We start from the raw sequence: 5,627 nt of genomic DNA on the forward strand, positions 1-5,627 counted from the left end.
ACTGGTCACAACAACTTTATCTGTGCAGATAATTGGTCAGGATTTGTAGAGTCTGCATAAAATAAAAAAGAAATAGTCTTCATGATGGCTCTGAGTGACATAGCAGTGTGTTTTGCTCATATAACAATGGATACTACAAGGGAGAGTTCTTAGAACTTCATGGGGAGCAGGGAACAGCCTGGAATCTTTGTATTCATTATCAAGGAACAAACAGCTTTTATCCTAGCCTTCTTTTGTTGTATTGAGAATACTTGTAGAAGTACCTAAATGCAAGGAGTTTCTAGGACAGAAATCAGGACATAACATTTCAGAAAAGGAACATGGAGGCTTTTAAGGAAGATGTATCTTATAGACAAAGGGATTATTATTATTATTTTTAATTTTTTTAATGAGTTTTTACTTTGGGCCACACATTGCACTAAAGTCTAACAATGTTGACATACATGTTCAGGTAAAATTGTCCTGTGCTGTCCTGTGCACTGTGGGACTGTGGGAAGCTTGGCACCTAAATAGCACCCGTGACCAAGGCCAGTGACAGCTCTCCACCCACAATAAGCACAGCAATTAGAAAATGTCTCTAGAGGGCTGGACTGCAGCTCAGTGGTACAATATTTGCAAGCACATCTAAGGCCCTGGGGTCAACCCCTAATACTGAAGAGAGGGGAAAAACAAGATGTCAAAAAATGTCTTCCTAAATGGCAAAGTCGCCTCCAGTTGAATACTCCAAAGGGATTATTTTAAATCAAAAATTGAAAGACTCGGTGTTGGTGTTGTGTGTTAGATTAAGGAAGTAAGGCTTCAATGACTTTAATTTTTACTCTTCTTTCCCCAAGTTCCAGAGTCTTTATTTGTATTAGAAAAGATGATACATCCACTCGGTGGGATGAAGAGCTGTGTCCAGGCACCCATGAGTAGTGCTGAAAAGGATTGGTTAATCCATGTCTGCTCATACTCCCATTCATAGGCACAAGGCTTATTACAATCAGTTCTCCGAGCTTTAACCATAGACCAATCTCTTTCTAAGCTCTTTCCACAAAAATCGCTGCCATGATTGATGTTCCTGATAACTTGAATGCAAAAATCCCCATGAATGGTGCCTGGTTTAGTATCAGATGGAATGGTCTCGGGCGCCTCCCAGACTATGGCCACCAGGAGCTCTGAGTCCACGTACTTAACCAGCACCTGGAGGTAAGGGAGGTCTTTCAGGACAGTGTAGTGCTGCTTCAGGTGTTCTTCAGAAGCCCAACGGAACTTCATGGCCACTGGGTGGAACCTGCTTCTGCTCAAAGCACTATATGATCCTGCCCACAATAGCTCCGCTGCACACCATCTAGCTTGATGGCAATTAAAGTGCACTTGAGGTTTCCCTTGGTTGGAAAACCAGCATGTCGTCTAGTGTCTGCAAATGAGCAATGGGAACAAAGAGACCTATTTTTTACTCGTTATTGGGAAACAAATAAAGGTACATATAGGAAATACGTCACATCTGTAATCAAAATAAATACAACTTATCCAATTCTAAGCACTTTCTTCCTGAATCACAGTAACTAACTACCCTTACAATAATGAGTATCCCTGTGTTTTTGCCCCATCACTTACTCAAATACTATTGCATTTTTCTCTTTTCATTACTATAAATACAAACTTGTTGAAAAAAATGTACACCATTAATTTTAGGAGTAAATTTATAGTAATATTACAGTAATGTAGCATCTGAAAATATTGAAGTATTGGTTTATAAATCTATTGGTTTAATTCTCAATAAATGTGCACTATTTCTTTCCATACTTAGTTTAAATTGTTACCATTTATTGTATACATTTTAATTGTTTAATTTTGGCATCTGTACATTGCCAAAACATGATTTCATATTACCAGCACATTTCTGTTTATGATATAATATAGTCTACTTAATAATAAATAAATAAAAAGTACGTACGTAGTTATCTTTAGGCTTTGGGAAATAGCACTCATCATTCTCAAAGTACAAAAATTTAATCCTCATGGAATAGTCTTGGGTTTGGAAGTCAATGGCTACAAAGAAGGTCTTCCCATCATGTGACTGGGGGAATTACAGGGGAAAATTTTTTAATATTTTTCATTGTTAGAATATAAATGATGATTATTCTCATGGAAGAATTGCTATGTATTTAACAGTAACAAAGGGGTTATTAAATGAGCCAGATTGTGAAAACATCTCAAAAGCCCCCTTAAGAATTCTAATTTTGTTTTCTTTAATTTTAAATCATAATACTTTAGTAAATTATGAAGTATAAGACTGTGAACCTTAGCAAATCAGCCTATTTGTGTCTATTATATACACTGGCAGCAGAGGAGGAAAAATAGCAGTCAGTATGGTTGCTAAAATTATAATATGGAAAAGACATGCATGATGAAATGCCTTTGCAAGCATCTGAGTAGTGGAGACTGAAGGTAAGAATAGTATACCAAATTGTATGAAGACAACCCTCTTATGTGAGGGTTTTAGTGCTATGATTTCTAATTTGCAATACAATGACTCACATGATATATTTAAAATTGTCTATATGAAACTGAATGTAATTAATATACAGCATGACAATTTAAGGCAAACAATAGCAAAAGCCAAGGTACTAAAGGCAGGAACACACTATATTACATTCTTCACAGCAATTCTGAGAGGCTCCTGGGAACTATTAGACACCTAAAAGTGGAAAAGTGAGTTGAGTTCATGAAGGCAGCAGCTGCAATTATTGAAAGGAAAATTGTCAGTAAAAGCCTGTTTTGACAGAATTCCATTGTTTAAACAGTCGTCTCTGAGATAGCTTGGAGACTGAGATAATGGCCCCCTAGTAAAGCAGTAGAAAAAAGGGACAATTACAATGGAGCTATTAGGCCTATTAGCAGCTCTCAACAGCAGCTTGGGGCCATGTGATAGACTATATCAAACACAGTTCAGAGAGTTAAGAGAATAGAGCTTCCTCTGCTCCCCCATGCTTTCAAAAACACAGAAGAACATGGAATTTAATCAGAGAAATTTCACTAGTGAAATGCAGAAATGACCTAAATTCAATCACACACACAAAAATCATAATCTGTTGTGAATGGAAGATTTGTATTAATGACTGCATTTTAATTATAAATAAACCACAAAATTAGGTCAATACTTATTAATTGCTTGGTCAACATCTCCATCATATACTATACATACAGGTAAGACAGCTTATTCCATATTTATCAACAGAGAAAATGTTGTGAATACTATATGTTTTTAATTATTCACAGGTAAGTTAGGCTTTTTTTCCTTTCAGATTTCATATCCCCAAGTCCTCACTGTATAAGAAATCTATGAGGCGGAATCTAACAGACTTAAAGAAGGAGAATATACTAGTCCCCTTGTGCAGTTGAGTCTAACAAACACTTGATGCACTCTAGACTCAATTTAATATTTTTCCTCTTTGACTGTGACTTTCAAAAACACAGTAATACTCTCCTCCAACAAATAATAAAATAAAAAGTGGAAATAATAATTAGAAAAGATTAATACATTCAGTTTTAAATGTGTGTAAGTGATAGATGAATAAAATTAGTTAATTTCTTTAATCTCCTAATCATAAAATGTATGTAGTCGATTTGAAATATTACTTGGGTTTACTCAGGATATTTTGCTAAAGTGATAAGTGAAGATTTGATGCAGCAGTATAAACTATTCTGTCAGTTTAGAATTCAGTTTCTCTAAATCACAGCATTACTGCTAAAGACAGGCGAAGTCTGATAAAGGTCACAAGTATAGGATGCAAGGGTCTTGGGTTCAGCAACAACTCTGAGTATTACCTCCGTGGCAATAGGGTAAGGTCTTTCATGAGCACTATTGAAATCACCATCCATCTATCTATTTGAGGAGGTCAATGAGGCAGACGATTAATCTCTAACTGATTTTCAAAGTTATCTATGAGCTGTGAAATATTTGTAAAACTACAACTAATTGAATCCTCAAACCTATCAGTTACATTGTCACAATATTTAGAGCTAATTATTTATTTAAAATCTCTAACTCTTCTGGTTTATATTTATTGCCATTAAATATCTAGAGCCAACAATTACTTCTATGTCCTCTAAAACAAACATGACATAAAGAAACTAGGTTAAGACATTTTTTTTGTATACATTTATGATAAAGTTAAATGTTAAGGGCATTGGTGAATAGATTCAATGTTTCAGTGGTTAAAATCATGACGTGGTCCTGCAGATGACCCAAGATCACTTTCCTGCACTCACATTTGATGACTCAGAATCTGCTTTCACTCCAGTTACAAGAGATTGAACACCTTTGCTCTCTTTAGTGGTGAACAAAGCACTTCATCCGACATATACACACATTTTACTGGCTGTTCTTGCCGGCCATCTCATATAAAGGAACCTCAGTCGAGAGATGTCTCCATGAGGTTCAGCTGTAAGGCATTTTCTCAGCTAGTGATCAATGGAGGAGAATCTGGCTGTCGTGGGGGGTGGTTTCACTGGGACGATGGTCCTGCATTCTATGAGAAAATAGGCTAAGCAAGTAAGGGAGAGCAGGCCAGTAATCAGCGCCCACCATGAGCTCTCTTTCAGCTCCTGGCTCCAACACAATGCCATGTTTCAGATACTTTGGTGATGAGTAGCACTATATGGAAAAATAAGCCAAATAAACCTTTCCTTCCCAACATGATCGTTGGTCATGGGGTTTTGTTGCAGCAAGGAAAACCTAATTAAAGCACAAATTATTTAAAATAGCAATATTTTTAACTAAATTGTTTTTCTAAAAATTGAATCCAATTTTTTTTTGGTTTTTTGTCACATTCTTTTTTCCTATATTTTATTTATTTATAATTATTTAGGATTTTTATTAGGTATTTTTGTTTGTTTGTTTGTTTGTCTCTGTGTAGCTCCAACTGTCCTGGAACTCACTCTGTAGACCAGGCTGGCCTTGAACTCAGAAATCCACCTGCCTCTGCCTCCCAAGAGTTATTTTCTTTATTTACATTTCAAATGTTAACCCCTTTCTTCCCTGTCCCATCCCCCTTGCCCCTGCTTCCCAACCCACCCACTCCTGCTTCCTGGCCCTGGCATTCCCCTATACTGGGGCATAGAGCTTTCATAGGACCAAGGGCCTCTCCTCCCATTGATGTCCATTTTGTCACATTCTTATCAGATTTTATTGGAATTACTCAGAATTTTGGGTTCTGCTGCTAATAAATTATCATAAGTAAATTAGTTACAATTATACAATTAGATAATTCTAGTTATCTAATTCTAATTATCTAATTATATAATTCTAATATAAATATAATAATTCTAATTAAAGAAATAGATACTAAATTATAATAAGTGAATCTGAACAGATTTTATAGGAAGTTGTTGTCTCCATTTTAATGTATTAAAGCAGTTCATATGAATATTTTAATTGTAGCTGTACTTAATTAAATGTATATTGTTTTGACTTTTTAAATATTCGGAGATGATCTTTATGTGACATGGAAAAATTAAAAATAATCACATTCATCTTTTCCAAAAGGAGACACTTAAGCTTACTGAAAATGAAGATTCTGATCCATCAGCAGAGTTAGGTCACATGTAAATGTTTATCCTGATCTCAAAAATCTGAAAGA

At 35.5% G+C, this 5,627-nt stretch overlaps 1 pseudogene; it reads right to left on the reverse strand.

Moving 5' to 3' along the window:
• Nucleotides 1-807: 807 nt before the first annotated feature.
• On the reverse strand, nt 808-3,867 carry LOC110296513 (nucleoside diphosphate kinase B pseudogene; annotated as a pseudogene).
• Nucleotides 3,868-5,627: the final 1,760 nt, after the last annotated feature.

This window comes from Mus caroli, unplaced genomic scaffold (assembly GCF_978045245.1).
Source record: "Mus caroli unplaced genomic scaffold, Mus_caroli_1 scaffold_7, whole genome shotgun sequence".
Taxonomy (NCBI): domain Eukaryota; kingdom Metazoa; phylum Chordata; class Mammalia; order Rodentia; family Muridae; genus Mus; species Mus caroli.